Genomic DNA, 17,130 nt, shown 5'->3' with positions numbered 1-17,130 from the left:
GAAGACTAGCTTGGTGAAACGAACTGAGCAGGTCATCAGAAATGGGTGCCGACCCTCTATAAGTACAACGTGAGGACGGGGCGATGTTTCAGTCAAAACAGGAAATTAGGGTTGAGACTCCAATTAGGGTTAGGGTTGGGGACACTAGGCTTCCCAGGAAGGAACCAGCATCTTGGTAAAGCCTAGATTGGTCAAACAGACTGAGTGAGCCATTGGAGGATAACATACTGCCCATTAGTACAGCTTGTGGACAGGGACATGTTTCAGTCGCAAGAGGAAATTAGGGTTAAGACCCAACTGAGGGTTAGGGGTCAGGAGACTTGGCTTCCCAGAATGGAAACAGGGTGTTGCTGAAGCCAAGCATGGTGAAACAGCCTGAGAGGGCCAAAGGAATGGTATGCCTGCCGTCTTTTAGTACAACCTGTGGATGGGGGTTTGTTACAGTTGCACAAGTAAATTAGGGTTAAGACTCAAGTTAGGGTTAGGGTTCGGGAGACTTGGCTTCCCTGGAGTGAACCAGGGCCTCGGAAAAGCCAAGCATGTAGAAATAGGATAAGTGGGCCTGCAGGATGAGTTGCCTCCTTTCTTTTAGTACACCGCGTGGACGAGGGGATGTTCTATTCCCAAATTAAATTAGGGTAAAAACCCAAGTTAGGGTTAGGGTTGGGGAGACTGGGCTTCCTAGGTAAGAAACGGGTTCTTGGGGAAGCCTAGCTTGGTGAATCAGCCTGAGTGGGACATCAAGATGTCTTCCATGCTGACATTTGGTACACTCTGTGGACGGCGGTATGTTTCAGTCCAAAGAGGAAATTAGGGTTGAGACTCAAATTAGGGTTAGGGTTGGCGAGACCTGGCTTCCCAGGATGGAACCAGGGCGTCTGTAAAGCCAGGCATGTTGAAACAGATTGAGTGGCCCAACAGGATGTGTTCCCTCCTGTCTTTTAGTACACTGCGTGGACTGGGGGATGTTAAAGTTCCTCTAGAAAATTTGGGTAAAAACCCAAGTTAGGGTTAGGGTTGGGGAGACTTGGCTTCCGAGGAGGGAACCAGGGTCTTGGGGAAGACTAGCTTGGTGAAACGAACTGAGCAGGTCATCAGAAATGGGTGCCGACCCTCTATAAGTACAACGTGAGGACGGGGCGATGTTTCAGTCAAAACAGGAAATTAGGGTTGAGACTCCAATTAGGGTTAGGGTTGGGGACACTAGGCTTCCCAGGAAGGAACCAGCATCTTGGTAACGCCTAGATTGGTCAAACAGACTGAGTGAGCCATTGGAGGATAACATACTGCCCATTAGTACAGCTTGTGGACAGGGACATGTTTCAGTCCCAAGAGGAAATTAGGGTTAAGACCCAACTGAGGGTTAGGGGTCAGGAGACTTGGCTTCCCAGAATGGAAACAGGGTGTTGCTGAAGCCAAGCATGGTGAAACAGCCTGAGAGGGCCAAAGGAATGGTATGCCTGCCGTCTTTTAGTACAACCTGTGGATGGGGGTTTGTTACAGTTGCACAAGTAAATTAGGGTTAAGACTCAAGTTAGGGTTAGGGTTCGGGAGACTTGGCTTCCCTGGACTGAACCAGGGCCTCGGAAAACCAAGCATGTAGAAAAAGGATAAGTGGGCCGGCAGGAAGAGTTGCCTCCTTTCTTTTAGTACACCGCGTGGATGAGGGGATGTTCCATTCCCAAATTAAATTAGGGTAGAAACCCAAGTTAGGGTTAGGGTTGGGGAGACTGGGCTTCCTAGGTAAGAAACGGGTTCTTGGGGAAGCCTAGCTTGGTGAATCAGCCTGAGTGGGACATCAAGATGTCTTCCATACTGACATTTGGTACACTCTGTGGACGGCGGTATGTTTCAGTCCAAAGAGGAAATTAGGGTTGAGACTCAAATTAGGGTTAGGGTTGGCGAGACCTGGCTTCCCAGGATGGAACCAGGGCGTCTGTAAAGCCAGGCATGTTGAAACAGATTGAGTGGCCCAACAGGATGTGTTCCCTCCTGTCTTTTAGTACACTGCGTGGACTGGGGGATGTTAAAGTTCCTCTAGAAAATTTGGGTAAAAACCCAAGTTAGGGTTAGGGTTGGGGAGACTTGGCTTCCGAGGAGGGAACCAGGGTCTTGGGGAAGACTAGCTTGGTGAAACGAACTGAGCAGGTCATCAGAAATGGGTGCCGACCCTCTATAAGTACAACGTGAGGACGGGGCGATGTTTCAGTCAAAACAGGAAATTAGGGTTGAGACTCCAATTAGGGTTAGGGTTGGGGACACTAGGCTTCCCAGGAAGGAACCAGCATCTTGGTAAAGCCTAGATTGGTCAAACAGACTGAGTGAGCCATTGGAGGATAACATACTGCCCATTAGTACAGCTTGTGGACAGGGACATGTTTCAGTCCCAAGAGGAAATTAGGGTTAAGACCCAACTGAGGGTTAGGGGTCAGGAGACTTGGCTTCCCAGAATGGAAACAGGGTGTTGCTGAAGCCAAGCATGGTGAAACAGCCTGAGAGGGCCAAAGGAATGGTATGCCTGCCGTCTTTTAGTACAACCTGTGGATGGGGGTTTGTTACAGTTGCACAAGTAAATTAGGGTTAAGACTCAAGTTAGGGTTAGGGTTCGGGAGACTTGGCTTCCCTGGAGTGAACCAGGGCCTCGGAAAAGCCAAGCATGTAGAAATAGGATAAGTGGGCCTGCAGGATGAGTTGCCTCCTGTCTTTTAGTACACCGCGTGGACGAGGGGATGTTCTATTCCCAAATTAAATTAGGGTAAAAACCCAAGTTAGGGTTAGGGTTGGGGAGACTGGGCTTCCTAGGTAAGAAACGGGTTCTTGGGGAAGCCTAGCTTGGTGAATCAGCCTGAGTGGGACATCAAGATGTCTTCCATGCTGACATTTGGTACACTCTGTGGACGGCGGTATGTTTCAGTCCAAAGAGGAAATTAGGGTTGAGACTCAAATTAGGGTTAGGGTTGGCGAGACTTGGCTTCCCAGGATGGAACCAGGGCGTCTGTAAAGCCAAGCATGTTGAAACAGATTGAGTGGCCCAACAGGATGTGTTCCCTCCTGTCTTTTAGTACACCGTGTGGACTGGGGGATGTTAAATTTCCTCTAGAAAATTTGGGTAAAAACCCCAGTTAGGGTTAGGGTTGGGGAGACTTGGCTTCCGAGGAGGGAACCAGGGTCTTGGGGAAGACTAGCTTGGTGAAACGAACTGAGCAGGTCATCAGAAATGGGTGGCGACCCTCTATAAGTACAACGTGAGGACGGGGCGATGTTTCAGTCAAAACAGGAAATTAGGGTTGAGACTCCAATTAGGGTTAGGGTTGGGGACACTAGGCTTCCCAGGAAGGAACCAGCATCTTGGTAAAGCCTAGATTGGTCAAACAGACTGAGTGAGCCATTGGAGGATAACATACTGCCCATTAGTACAGCTTGTGGACAGGGACATGTTTCAGTCGCAAGAGGAAATTAGGGTTAAGACCCAACTGAGGGTTAGGGGTCAGGAGACTTGGCTTCCCAGAATGGAAACAGGGTGTTGCTGAAGCCAAGCATGGTGAAACAGCCTGAGAGGGCCAAAGGAATGGTATGCCTGCCGTCTTTTAGTACAACCTGTGGATGGGGGTTTGTTACAGTTGCACAAGTAAATTAGGGTTAAGACTCAAGTTAGGGTTAGGGTTCGGGAGACTTGGCTTCCCTGGAGTGAACCAGGGCCTCGGAAAAGCCAAGCATGTAGAAATAGGATAAGTGGGCCTGCAGGATGAGTTGCCTCCTGTCTTTTAGTACACCGCGTGGACGAGGGGATGTTCTATTCCCAAATTAAATTAGGGTAAAAACCCAAGTTAGGGTTAGGGTTGGGGAGACTGGGCTTCCTAGGTAAGAAACGGGTTCTTGGGGAAGCCTAGCTTGGTGAATCAGCCTGAGTGGGACATCCAGATGTCTTCCATGCTGACATTTGGTACACTCTGTGGACGGCGGTATGTTTCAGTCCAAAGAGGAAATTAGGGTTGAGACTCAAATTAGGGTTAGGGTTGGCGAGACTTGGCTTCCCAGGATGGAACCAGGGCGTCTGTAAAGCCAAGCATGTTGAAACAGATTGAGTGGCCCAACAGGATGTGTTCCCTCCTGTCTTTTAGTACACCGTGTGGACTGGGGGATGTTAAATTTCCTCTAGAAAATTTGGGTAAAAACCCCAGTTAGGGTTAGGGTTGGGGAGACTTGGCTTCCGAGGAGGGAACCAGGGTCTTGGGGAAGACTAGCTTGGTGAAACGAACTGAGCAGGTCATCAGAAATGGGTGCCGACCCTCTATAAGTACAACGTGAGGACGGGGCGATGTTTCAGTCAAAACAGGAAATTAGGGTTGAGACTCCAATTAGGGTTAGGGTTGGGGACACTAGGCTTCCCAGGAAGGAACCAGCATCTTGGTAAAGCCTAGATTGGTCAAACAGACTGAGTGAGCCATTGGAGGATAACATACTGCCCATTAGTACAGCTTGTGGACAGGGACATGTTTCAGTCCCAAGAGGAAATTAGGGTTAAGACCCAACTGAGGGTTAGGGGTCAGGAGACTTGGCTTCCCAGAATGGAAACAGGGTGTTGCTGAAGCCAAGCATGGTGAAACAGCCTGAGAGGGCCAAAGGAATGGTATGCCTGCCGTCTTTTAGTACAACCTGTGGATGGGGGTTTGTTACAGTTGCACAAGTAAATTAGGGTTAAGACTCAAGTTAGGGTTAGGGTTCGGGAGACTTGGCTTCCCTGGAGTGAACCAGGGCCTCGGAAAAGCCAAGCATGTAGAAATAGGATAAGTGGGCCTGCAGGATGAGTTGCCTCCTTTCTTTTAGTACACCGCGTGGACGAGGGGATGTTCTATTCCCAAATTAAATTAGGGTAAAAACCCAAGTTAGGGTTAGGGTTGGGGAGACTGGGCTTCCTAGGTAAGAAACGGGTTCTTGGGGAAGCCTAGCTTGGTGAATCAGCCTGAGTGGGACATCAAGATGTCTTCCATGCTGACATTTGGTACACTCTGTGGACGGCGGTATGTTTCAGTCCAAAGAGGAAATTAGGGTTGAGACTCAAATTAGGGTTAGGGTTGGCGAGACCTGGCTTCCCAGGATGGAACCAGGGCGTCTGTAAAGCCAGGCATGTTGAAACAGATTGAGTGGCCCAACAGGATGTGTTCCCTCCTGTCTTTTAGTACACTGCGTGGACTGGGGGATGTTAAAGTTCCTCTAGAAAATTTGGGTAAAAACCCAAGTTAGGGTTAGGGTTGGGGAGACTTGGCTTCCGAGGAGGGAACCAGGGTCTTGGGGAAGACTAGCTTGGTGAAACGAACTGAGCAGGTCATCAGAAATGGGTGCCGACCCTCTATAAGTACAACGTGAGGACAGGGCGATGTTTCAGTCAAAACAGGAAATTAGGGTTGAGACTCCAATTAGGGTTAGGGTTGGGGACACTAGGCTTCCCAGGAAGGAACCAGCATCTTGGTAAAGCCTAGATTGGTCAAACAGACTGAGTGAGCCATTGGAGGATAACATACTGCCCATTAGTACAGCTTGTGGACAGGGACATGTTTCAGTCCCAAGAGGAAATTAGGGTTAAGACCCAACTGAGGGTTAGGGGTCAGGAGACTTGGCTTCCCAGAATGGAAACAGGGTGTTGCTGAAGCCAAGCATGGTGAAACAGCCTGAGAGGGCCAAAGGAATGGTATGCCTGCCGTCTTTTAGTACAACCTGTGGATGGGGGTTTGTTACAGTTGCACAAGTAAATTAGGGTTAAGACTCAAGTTAGGGTTAGGGTTCGGGAGACTTGGCTTCCCTGGACTGAACCAGGGCCTCGGAAAACCAAGCATGTAGAAAAAGGATAAGTGGGCCGGCAGGAAGAGTTGCCTCCTTTCTTTTAGTACACCGCGTGGACGAGGGGATGTTCCATTCCCAAATTAAATTAGGGTAGAAACCCAAGTTAGGGTTAGGGTTGGGGAGACTGGGCTTCCTAGGTAAGAAACGGGTTCTTGGGGAAGCCTAGCTTGGTGAATCAGCCTGAGTGGGACATCAAGATGTCTTCCATACTGACATTTGGTACACTCTGTGGACGGCGGTATGTTTCAGTCCAAAGAGGAAATTAGGGTTGAGACTCAAATTAGGGTTAGGGTTGGCGAGACCTGGCTTCCCAGGATGGAACCAGGGCGTCTGTAAAGCCAGGCATGTTGAAACAGATTGAGTGGCCCAACAGGATGTGTTCCCTCCTGTCTTTTAGTACACTGCGTGGACTGGGGGATGTTAAAGTTCCTCTAGAAAATTTGGGTAAAAACCCAAGTTAGGGTTAGGGTTGGGGAGACTTGGCTTCCGAGGAGGGAACCAGGGTCTTGGGGAAGACTAGCTTGGTGAAACGAACTGAGCAGGTCATCAGAAATGGGTGCCGACCCTCTATAAGTACAACGTGAGGACGGGGCGATGTTTCAGTCAAAACAGGAAATTAGGGTTGAGACTCCAATTAGGGTTAGGGTTGGGGACACTAGGCTTCCCAGGAAGGAACCAGCATCTTGGTAAAGCCTAGATTGGTCAAACAGACTGAGTGAGCCATTGGAGGATAACATACTGCCCATTAGTACAGCTTGTGGACAGGGACATGTTTCAGTCCCAAGAGGAAATTAGGGTTAAGACCCAACTGAGGGTTAGGGGTCAGGAGACTTGGCTTCCCAGAATGGAAACAGGGTGTTGCTGAAGCCAAGCATGGTGAAACAGCCTGAGAGGGCCAAAGGAATGGTATGCCTGCCGTCTTTTAGTACAACCTGTGGATGGGGGTTTGTTACAGTTGCACAAGTAAATTAGGGTTAAGACTCAAGTTAGGGTTAGGGTTCGGGAGACTTGGCTTCCCTGGAGTGAACCAGGGCCTCGGAAAAGCCAAGCATGTAGAAAAAGGATAAGTGGGCAGGCAGGATGAGTTGCCTCCTTTCTTTTAGTACACCGCGTGGACGAGGGGATGTTCCATTCCCAAATTAAATTAGGGTAAAAACCCAAGTTAGGGTTAGGGTTGGCAAGACTGGGCTTCCTAGGTAAGAAACGGGTTCTTGGGGAAGCCTAGCTTGGTGAATCAGCCTGAGTGGGACATCAAGATGTCTTCCATACTGACATTTGGTACACTCTGTGGACGGCAGTATGTTTCAGTCCAAAGAGGAAATTAGGGTTGAGACTCAAATTAGGGTTAGGGTTGGCGAGACTTGGCTTCCCAGGATGGAACCAGGGCGTCTGTAAAGCCACGCATGTTGAAACAGATTGAGTGGCCCAACAGGATGTGTTCCCTCCTGTCTTTTAGTACACTGCGTGGACTGGGGGATGTTAAATTTCCTCTAGAAAATTTGGGTAAAAACCCAAGTTAGGGTTAGGGTTGGGGAGACTTGGCTTCCGAGGAGGGAACCAGGGTCTTGGGGAAGACTAGCTTGGTGAAACGAACTGAGCAGGTCATCAGAAATGGGTGCCGACCCTCTATAAGTACAACGTGAGGACGGGGCGATGTTTCAGTCAAACAGGAAATTAGGGTTGAGACTCCAATTAGGGTTAGGGTTGGGGACACTAGGCTTCCCAGGAAGGAACCAGCATCTTGGTAAAGCCTAGATTGGTCAAACAGACTGAGTGAGCCATTGGAGGATAACATACTGCCCATTAGTACAGCTTGTGGACAGGGACATGTTTCAGTCCCAAGAGGAAATTAGGGTTAAGACCCAACTGAGGGTTAGGGGTCAGGAGACTTGGCTTCCCAGAATGGAAACAGGGTGTTGCTGAAGCCAAGCATGGTGAAACAGCCTGAGAGGGCCAAAGGAATGGTATGCCTGCCGTCTTTTAGTACAACCTGTGGATGGGGGTTTGTTACAGTTGCACAAGTAAATTAGGGTTAAGACTCAAGTTAGGGTTAGGGTTCGGGAGACTTGGCTTCCCTGGACTGAACCAGGGCCTCGGAAAAGCCAAGCATGTAGAAATAGGATAAGTGGGCCGGCAGGATGAGTTGCCTCCTGTCTTTTAGTACACCGCGTGGACGAGGGGATGTTCTATTCCCAAATTAAATTAGGGTAAAAACCCAAGTTAGGGTTAGGGTTGGGGAGACTGGGCTTCCTAGGTAAGAAACGGGTTCTTGGGGAAGCCTAGCTTGGTGAATCAGCCTGAGTGGGACATCCAGATGTCTTCCATGCTGACATTTGGTACACTCTGTGGACGGCGGTATGTTTCAGTCCAAAGAGGAAATTAGGGTTGAGACTCAAATTAGGGTTAGGGTTGGCGAGACCTGGCTTCCCAGGATGGAACCAGGGCGTCTGTAAAGCCACGCATGTTGAAACAGATTGAGTGGCCCAACAGGATGTGTTCCCTCCTGTCTTTTAGTACACTGCGTGGACTGGGGGATGTTAAATTTCCTCTAGAAAATTTGGGTAAAAACCCAAGTTAGGGTTAGGGTTGGGGAGACTTGGCTTCCGAGGAGGGAACCAGGGTCTTGGGGAAGACTAGCTTGGTGAAACGAACTGAGCAGGTCATCAGAAATGGGTGGCGACCCTCTATAAGTACAACGTGAGGACGGGGCGATGTTTCAGTCAAAACAGGAAATTAGGGTTGAGACTCCAATTAGGGTTAGGGTTGGGGACACTAGGCTTCCCAGGAAGGAACCAGCATCTTGGTAAAGCCTAGATTGGTCAAACAGACTGAGTGAGCCATTGGAGGATAACATACTGCCCATTAGTACAGCTTGTGGACAGGGACATGTTTCAGTCCCAAGAGGAAATTAGGGTTAAGACCCAACTGAGGGTTAGGGGTCAGGAGACTTGGCTTCCCAGAATGGAAACAGGGTGTTGCTGAAGCCAAGCATGGTGAAACAGCCTGAGAGGGCCAAAGGAATGGTATGCCTGCCGTCTTTTAGTACAACCTGTGGATGGGGGTTTGTTACAGTTGCACAAGTAAATTAGGGTTAAGACTCAAGTTAGGGTTAGGGTTCGGGAGACTTGGCTTCCCTGGACTGAACCAGGGCCTCGGAAAACCAAGCATGTAGAAAAAGGATAAGTGGGCCGGCAGGAAGAGTTGCCTCCTTTCTTTTAGTACACCGCGTGGACGCGGGGATGTTCCATTCCCAAATTAAATTAGGGTAGAAACCCAAGTTAGGGTTAGGGTTGGGGAGACTGGGCTTCCTAGGTAAGAAACGGGTTCTTGGGGAAGCCTAGCTTGGTGAATCAGCCTGAGTGGGACATCAAGATGTCTTCCATACTGACATTTGGTACACTCTGTGGACGGCAGTATGTTTCAGTCCAAAGAGGAAATTAGGGTTGAGACTCAAATTAGGGTTAGGGTTGGCGAGACTTGGCTTCCCAGGATGGAACCAGGGCGTCTGTAAAGCCACGCATGTTGAAACAGATTGAGTGGCCCAACAGGATGTGTTCCCTCCTGTCTTTTAGTACACTGCGTGGACTGGGGGATGTTAAATTTCCTCTAGAAATTTGGGTAAAAACCCAAGTTAGGGTTAGGGTTGGGGAGACTTGGCTTCCGAGGAGGGAACCAGGGTCTTGGGGAAGACTAGCTTGGTGAAACGAACTGAGCAGGTCATCAGAAATGGGTGCCGACCCTCTATAAGTACAACGTGAGGACGGGGCGATGTTTCAGTCAAACAGGAAATTAGGGTTGAGACTCCAATTAGGGTTAGGGTTGGGGACACTAGGCTTCCCAGGAAGGAACCAGCATCTTGGTAAAGCCTAGATTGGTCAAACAGACTGAGTGAGCCATTGGAGGATAACATACTGCCCATTAGTACAGCTTGTGGACAGGGACATGTTTCAGTCCCAAGAGGAAATTAGGGTTAAGACCCAACTGAGGGTTAGGGGTCAGGAGACTTGGCTTCCCAGAATGGAAACAGGGTGTTGCTGAAGCCAAGCATGGTGAAACAGCCTGAGAGGGCCAAAGGAATGGTATGCCTGCCGTCTTTTAGTACAACCTGTGGATGGGGGTTTGTTACAGTTGCACAAGTAAATTAGGGTTAAGACTCAAGTTAGGGTTAGGGTTCGGGAGACTTGGCTTCCCTGGACTGAACCAGGGCCTCGGAAAAGCCAAGCATGTAGAAATAGGATAAGTGGGCCTGCAGGATGAGTTGCCTCCTGTCTTTTAGTACACCGCGTGGACGAGGGGATGTTCTATTCCCAAATTAAATTAGGGTAAAAACCCAAGTTAGGGTTAGGGTTGGGGAGACTGGGCTTCCTAGGTAAGAAACGGGTTCTTGGGGAAGCCTAGCTTGGTGAATCAGCCTGAGTGGGACATCAAGATGTCTTCCATACTGACATTTGGTACACTCTGTGGACGGCAGTATGTTTCAGTCCAAAGAGGAAATTAGGGTTGAGACTCAAATTAGGGTTAGGGTTGGCGAGACTTGGCTTCCCAGGATGGAACCAGGGCGTCTGTAAAGCCACGCATGTTGAAACAGATTGAGTGGCCCAACAGGATGTGTTCCCTCCTGTCTTTTAGTACACTGCGTGGACTGGGGGATGTTAAATTTCCTCTAGAAAATTTGGGTAAAAACCCAAGTTAGGGTTAGGGTTGGGGAGACTTGGCTTCCGAGGAGGGAACCAGGGTCTTGGGGAAGACTAGCTTGGTGAAACGAACTGAGGAGGTCATCAGAAATGGGTGCCGACCCTCTATAAGTACAACGTGAGGACGGGGTGATGTTTCAGTCAAACAGGAAATTAGGGTTGAGACTCCAATTAGGGTTAGGGTTGGGGACACTAGGCTTCCCAGGAAGGAACCAGCATCTTGGTAAAGCCTAGATTGGTCAAACAGACTGAGTGAGCCATTGGAGGATAACATACTGCCCATTAGTACAGCTTGTGGACAGGGACATGTTTCAGTCCCAAGAGGAAATTAGGGTTAAGACCCAACTGAGGGTTAGGGGTCAGGAGACTTGGCTTCCCAGAATGGAAACAGGGTGTTGCTGAAGCCAAGCATGGTGAAACAGCCTGAGAGGGCCAAAGGAATGGTATGCCTGCCGTCTTTTAGTACAACCTGTGGATGGGGGTTTGTTACAGTTGCACAAGTAAATTAGGGTTAAGACTCAAGTTAGGGTTAGGGTTCGGGAGACTTGGCTTCCCTGGACTGAACCAGGGCCTCGGAAAAGCCAAGCATGTAGAAATAGGATAAGTGGGCCTGCAGGATGAGTTGCCTCCTGTCTTTTAGTACACCGCGTGGACGAGGGGATGTTCTATTCCCAAATTAAATTAGGGTAAAAACCCAAGTTAGGGTTAGGGTTGGGGAGACTGGGCTTCCTAGGTAAGAAACGGGTTCTTGGGGAAGCCTAGCTTGGTGAATCAGCCTGAGTGGGACATCAAGATGTCTTCCATGCTGACATTTGGTACACTCTGTGGACGGCGGTATGTTTCAGTCCAAAGAGGAAATTAGGGTTGAGACTCAAATTAGGGTTAGGGTTGGCGAGACCTGGCTTCCCAGGATGGAACCAGGGCATCTGTAAAGCCAGGCATGTTGAAACAGATTGAGTGGCCCAACAGGATGTGTTCCCTCCTGTCTTTTAGTACACTGCGTGGACTGGGGGATGTTAAAGTTCCTCTAGAAAATTTGGGTAAAAACCCAAGTTAGGGTTAGGGTTGGGGAGACTTGGCTTCCGAGGAGGGAACCAGGGTCTTGGGGAAGACTAGCTTGGTGAAACGAACTGAGCAGGTCATCAGAAATGGGTGCCGACCCTCTATAAGTACAACGTGAGGACGGGGCGATGTTTCATTCAAAACAGGAAATTAGGGTTGAGACTCCAATTAGGGTTAGGGTTGGGGACACTAGGCTTCCCAGGAAGGAACCAGCATCTTGGTAAAGCCTAGATTGGTCAAACAGACTGAGTGAGCCATTGGAGGATAACATACTGCCCATTAGTACAGCTTGTGGACAGGGACATGTTTCAGTCCCAAGAGGAAATTAGGGTTAAGACCCAACTGAGGGTTAGGGGTCAGGAGACTTGGCTTCCCAGAATGGAAACAGGGTGTTGCTGAAGCCAAGCATGGTGAAACAGCCTGAGAGGGCCAAAGGAATGGTATGCCTGCCGTCTTTTAGTACAACCTGTGGATGGGGGTTTGTTACAGTTGCACAAGTAAATTAGGGTTAAGACTCAAGTTAGGGTTAGGGTTCGGGAGACTTGGCTTCCCTGGACTGAACCAGGGCCTCGGAAAAGCCAAGCATGTAGAAAAAGGATAAGTGGGCCGGCAGGATGAGTTGCCTCCTTTCTTTTAGTACACCGCGTGGACGAGGGGATGTTCCATTCCCAAATTAAATTAGGGTAAAAACCCAAGTTAGGGTTAGGGTTGGCAAGACTGGGCTTCCTAGGTAAGAAACGGGTTCTTGGGGAAGCCTAGCTTGGTGAATCAGCCTGAGTGGGACATCAAGATGTCTTCCATACTGACATTTGGTACACTCTGTGGACGGCAGTATGTTTCAGTCCAAAGAGGAAATTAGGGTTGAGACTCAAATTAGGGTTAGGGTTGGTGAGACTTGGCTTCCCAGGATGGAACCAGGGCGTCTGTAAAGCCACGCATGTTTAAACAGATTGAGTGGCCCAACAGGATGTGTTCCCTCCTGTCTTTTAGTACACCGCGTGGACTGGGGGATGTTAAATTTCCTCTAGAAAATTTGGGTAAAAACCCAAGTTAGGGTTAGGGTTGGGGAGACTTGGCTTCCGAGGAGGGAACCAGGGTCTTGGGGAAGACTAGCTTGGTGAAACGAACTGAGCAGGTCATCAGAAATGGGTGCCGACCCTCTATAAGTACAACGTGAGGACGGGGCGATGTTTCAGTCAAACAGGAAATTAGGGTTGAGACTCCAATTAGGGTTAGGGTTGGGGACACTAGGCTTCCCAGGAAGGAACCAGCATCTTGGTAAAGCCTAGATTGGTCAAACAGACTGAGTGAGCCATTGGAGGATAACATACTGCCCATTAGTACAGCTTGTGGACAGGGACATGTTTCAGTCCCAAGAGGAAATTAGGGTTAAGACCCAACTGAGGGTTAGGGGTCAGGAGACTTGGCTTCCCAGAATGGAAACAGGGTGTTGCTGAAGCCAAGCATGGTGAAACAGCCTGAGAGGGCCAAAGGAATGGTATGCCTGCCGTCTTTTAGTACAACCTGTGGATGGGGGTTTGTTACAGTTGCACAAGTAAATTAGGGTTAAGACTCAAGTTAGGGTTAGGGTTCGGGAGACTTGGCTTCCCTGGAGTGAACCAGGGCCTCGGAAAAGCCAAGCATGTAGAAATAGGATAAGTGGGCCTGCAGGATGAGTTGCCTCCTGTCTTTTAGTACACCGCGTGGACGAGGGGATGTTCTATTCCCAAATTAAATTAGGGTAAAAACCCAAGTTAGGGTTAGGGTTGGGGAGACTGGGCTTCCTAGGTAAGAAACGGGTTCTTGGGGAAGCCTAGCTTGGTGAATCAGCCTGAGTGGGACATCAAGATGTCTTCCATGCTGACATTTGGTACACTCTGTGGACGGCGGTATGTTTCAGTCCAAAGAGGAAATTAGGGTTGAGACTCAAATTAGGGTTAGGGTTGGCGAGACTTGGCTTCCCAGGATGGAACCAGGGCGTCTGTAAAGCCAAGCATGTTGAAACAGATTGAGTGGCCCAACAGGATGTGTTCCCTCCTGTCTTTTAGTACACCGTGTGGACTGGGGGATGTTAAATTTCCTCTAGAAAATTTGGGTAAAAACCCCAGTTAGGGTTAGGGTTGGGGAGACTTGGCTTCCGAGGAGGGAACCAGGGTCTTGGGGAAGACTAGCTTGGTGAAACGAACTGAGCAGGTCATCAGAAATGGGTGGCGACCCTCTATAAGTACAACGTGAGGACGGGGCGATGTTTCAGTCAAAACAGGAAATTAGGGTTGAGACTCCAATTAGGGTTAGGGTTGGGGACACTAGGCTTCCCAGGAAGGAACCAGCATCTTGGTAAAGCCTAGATTGGTCAAACAGACTGAGTGAGCCATTGGAGGATAACATACTGCCCATTAGTACAGCTTGTGGACAGGGACATGTTTCAGTCGCAAGAGGAAATTAGGGTTAAGACCCAACTGAGGGTTAGGGGTCAGGAGACTTGGCTTCCCAGAATGGAAACAGGGTGTTGCTGAAGCCAAGCATGGTGAAACAGCCTGAGAGGGCCAAAGGAATGGTATGCCTGCCGTCTTTTAGTACAACCTGTGGATGGGGGTTTGTTACAGTTGCACAAGTAAATTAGGGTTAAGACTCAAGTTAGGGTTAGGGTTCGGGAGACTTGGCTTCCCTGGAGTGAACCAGGGCCTCGGAAAAGCCAAGCATGTAGAAATAGGATAAGTGGGCCTGCAGGATGAGTTGCCTCCTGTCTTTTAGTACACCGCGTGGACGAGGGGATGTTCTATTCCCAAATTAAATTAGGGTAAAAACCCAAGTTAGGGTTAGGGTTGGGGAGACTGGGCTTCCTAGGTAAGAAACGGGTTCTTGGGGAAGCCTAGCTTGGTGAATCAGCCTGAGTGGGACATCCAGATGTCTTCCATGCTGACATTTGGTACACTCTGTGGACGGCGGTATGTTTCAGTCCAAAGAGGAAATTAGGGTTGAGACTCAAATTAGGGTTAGGGTTGGCGAGACTTGGCTTCCCAGGATGGAACCAGGGCGTCTGTAAAGCCAAGCATGTTGAAACAGATTGAGTGGCCCAACAGGATGTGTTCCCTCCTGTCTTTTAGTACACCGTGTGGACTGGGGGATGTTAAATTTCCTCTAGAAAATTTGGGTAAAAACCCCAGTTAGGGTTAGGGTTGGGGAGACTTGGCTTCCGAGGAGGGAACCAGGGTCTTGGGGAAGACTAGCTTAGTGAAACGAACTGAGCAGGTCATCAGAAATGGGTGCCGACCCTCTATAAGTACAACGTGAGGACGGGGCGATGTTTCAGTCAAAACAGGAAATTAGGGTTGAGACTCCAATTAGGGTTAGGGTTGGGGACACTAGGCTTCCCAGGAAGGAACCAGCATCTTGGTAAAGCCTAGATTGGTCAAACAGACTGAGTGAGCCATTGGAGGATAACATACTGCCCATTAGTACAGCTTGTGGACAGGGACATGTTTCAGTCCCAAGAGGAAATTAGGGTTAAGACCCAACTGAGGGTTAGGGGTCAGGAGACTTGGCTTCCCAGAATGGAAACAGGGTGTTGCTGAAGCCAAGCATGGTGAAACAGCCTGAGAGGGCCAAAGGAATGGTATGCCTGCCGTCTTTTAGTACAACCTGTGGATGGGGGTTTGTTACAGTTGCACAAGTAAATTAGGGTTAAGACTCAAGTTAGGGTTAGGGTTCGGGAGACTTGGCTTCCCTGGAGTGAACCAGGGCCTCGGAAAAGCCAAGCATGTAGAAATAGGATAAGTGGGCCTGCAGGATGAGTTGCCTCCTTTCTTTTAGTACACCGCGTGGACGAGGGGATGTTCTATTCCCAAATTAAATTAGGGTAAAAACCCAAGTTAGGGTTAGGGTTGGGGAGACTGGGCTTCCTAGGTAAGAAACGGGTTCTTGGGGAAGCCTAGCTTGGTGAATCAGCCTGAGTGGGACATCAAGATGTCTTCCATGCTGACATTTGGTACACTCTGTGGACGGCGGTATGTTTCAGTCCAAAGAGGAAATTAGGGTTGAGACTCAAATTAGGGTTAGGGTTGGCGAGACCTGGCTTCCCAGGATGGAACCAGGGCGTCTGTAAAGCCAGGCATGTTGAAACAGATTGAGTGGCCCAACAGGATGTGTTCCCTCCTGTCTTTTAGTACACTGCGTGGACTGGGGGATGTTAAAGTTCCTCTAGAAAATTTGGGTAAAAACCCAAGTTAGGGTTAGGGTTGGGGAGACTTGGCTTCCGAGGAGGGAACCAGGGTCTTGGGGAAGACTAGCTTGGTGAAACGAACTGAGCAGGTCATCAGAAATGGGTGCCGACCCTCTATAAGTACAACGTGAGGACAGGGCGATGTTTCAGTCAAAACAGGAAATTAGGGTTGAGACTCCAATTAGGGTTAGGGTTGGGGACACTAGGCTTCCCAGGAAGGAACCAGCATCTTGGTAAAGCCTAGATTGGTCAAACAGACTGAGTGAGCCATTGGAGGATAACATACTGCCCATTAGTACAGCTTGTGGACAGGGACATGTTTCAGTCCCAAGAGGAAATTAGGGTTAAGACCCAACTGAGGGTTAGGGGTCAGGAGACTTGGCTTCCCAGAATGGAAACAGGGTGTTGCTGAAGCCAAGCATGGTGAAACAGCCTGAGAGGGCCAAAGGAATGGTATGCCTGCCGTCTTTTAGTACAACCTGTGGATGGGGGTTTGTTACAGTTGCACAAGTAAATTAGGGTTAAGACTCAAGTTAGGGTTAGGGTTCGGGAGACTTGGCTTCCCTGGACTGAACCAGGGCCTCGGAAAACCAAGCATGTAGAAAAAGGATAAGTGGGCCGGCAGGAAGAGTTGCCTCCTTTCTTTTAGTACACCGCGTGGACGAGGGGATGTTCCATTCCCAAATTAAATTAGGGTAGAAACCCAAGTTAGGGTTAGGGTTGGGGAGACTGGGCTTCCTAGGTAAGAAACGGGTTCTTGGGGAAGCCTAGCTTGGTGAATCAGCCTGAGTGGGACATCAAGATGTCTTCCATACTGACATTTGGTACACTCTGTGGACGGCGGTATGTTTCAGTCCAAAGAGGAAATTAGGGTTGAGACTCAAATTAGGGTTAGGGTTGGCGAGACCTGGCTTCCCAGGATGGAACCAGGGCGTCTGTAAAGCCAGGCATGTTGAAACAGATTGAGTGGCCCAACAGGATGTGTTCCCTCCTGTCTTTTAGTACACTGCGTGGACTGGGGGATGTTAAAGTTCCTCTAGAAAATTTGGGTAAAAACCCAAGTTAGGGTTAGGGTTGGGGAGACTTGGCTTCCGAGGAGGGAACCAGGGTCTTGGGGAAGACTAGCTTGGTGAAACGAACTGAGCAGGTCATCAGAAATGGGTGCCGACCCTCTATAAGTACAACGTGAGGACGGGGCGATGTTTCAGTCAAAACAGGAAATTAGGGTTGAGACTCCAATTAGGGTTAGGGTTGGGGACACTAGGCTTCCCAGGAAGGAACCAGCATCTTGGTAAAGCCTAGATTGGTCAA

This window comes from Heloderma suspectum, chromosome 1 (assembly GCF_057233095.1).
Source record: "Heloderma suspectum isolate Gila_16-S chromosome 1, 16-S_ref, whole genome shotgun sequence".
Taxonomy (NCBI): Eukaryota; Metazoa; Chordata; class Lepidosauria; order Squamata; family Helodermatidae; genus Heloderma; species Heloderma suspectum.
Note: the sequence above shows the minus strand (reverse complement) of the source record.